Below are 1,639 nucleotides of genomic sequence, written 5' to 3' on the forward strand. Positions count from 1 at the left end.
TTTGCACATATACCCGTCAATTTTTATTTATTTACATATCTAGCATCTAAAATTTAATCTTTATTTAAATGATACTTTACTTATGCATGAAAATGTGTTTTAATTTTTAAAATTTTAAATAATGTTTTATTGATGTTGAATGAAAGATTTGGTGGTATAGATATAAAAAGAAAGTTTTCGATGTCGGGTATTGACGTGGGGCGACCCAGAGACAATGCACTGTGACGTGCCCACACGAGGACATGGCAATTGTCGTGTATGGATTGGAGTTCAACATCTTCCTCTCGACCATGACGAGGCGTCCCTTGCTCATGATGGCTGGAATTAGTTCGCAGACGGAGAGACAACCGACCTTCCTTACATGGGATTATTGCCTATCATGTGGATTGGGATCCACTCCTATTTACCCTAGCTATATACAGGTTGATGTTGTTGTATTTTAGGTCAGTTTTCAAGTGTGGTTCTGTTGGGACGTCCCTTGTTTTCAAGGAAGAGTGGTGTTGTGGTTGTATCTCATTCTAAAGTGGTGGTTATCTTTCAAGGGTCAAGTGATGCTCTACTGTATCTCGCTTCCGATACGATATATCCTCGGCTCTCTGCCTCTACAATCCTCCCTTTATTGTTGTTGTTGTTGTTACTGTAGCTACCTAGAAACAGTTCTATGATTTGTTCTCCCTACAATTACCCACCTCCTAGCAGCTAGCCGCCTGCAATTTTGATTCTCCCTGTTCAACCATCCCAACACCTTCCTCCACCCTGTCAAACCCTTCCTCATCACTATCATTATCGGGAAAACAACAAGCCTGCTAATCTCCTGATGTACCAGCAAATCCCACAACAACTCATACCTCTGCTTGCAACCCAACTTGTTGTCCTAGTTGTGCATGTCTCCTCAAACAACACTTCTATCTCCTTCTGTTGTGTTGTCATCGTTCCTCCACAATCTCGCACCTTCTCTAATCCATTACCACCTTTTCAAACCCCAACAGCAACCACCACAACCACCTTCAATCCACTATAGTCGTATGTTATTCTTTCCTATTTCAATTGTCTGATTGTTAATTCCTATTTGATTTCAGTAATAATATTTGCTATCTCATTATTGATTGGGTTTATTCCAATATCAGGTACATAAATGCATAAGAAGTTGGGCAATCCTTCAAGCATTTAAAAAATCCTCATCAAAATAAGGTTAATGGCAAAAGATAATTTAATCTAGTATTATTGCTAATTATGAGTAAAAAATTAATATTTACATACATATCACTCAAATTTTATGCATTTACATTTCTAACACCTAAGCTGTAATTTTTACATATATGTCACCCTACTTATGCATGAAAAGGCGTATTTCATTTTTTAAAATAGTAATATTTTTATGCCATATAAAAGATTTGGGTGTTATAAATGTAAAAAAGAAAAGTTTAGTTGCTAGATATGTAAGTAGATAAGAATTGAGTGGTATGCATGTAACTGCCCAAAAAATAAATAAATATAACCATGCCAAGCCTAAACTAGCCATACAATATACAACCTACTTGACCACAAGGCTGCGGGTAGCTTAAAAGTAGGCTTGTAAATGAGCCGAACACGAGCGAGCGCTTATATTTCGAGCTCAAAAAGTGTGTTCGTGTTCGGC

This window comes from Phalaenopsis equestris, unplaced genomic scaffold, assembly GCF_001263595.1.
Source record: "Phalaenopsis equestris unplaced genomic scaffold, ASM126359v1 Scaffold000921, whole genome shotgun sequence".
NCBI classification, from domain to species: Eukaryota; Viridiplantae; Streptophyta; class Magnoliopsida; order Asparagales; family Orchidaceae; genus Phalaenopsis; species Phalaenopsis equestris.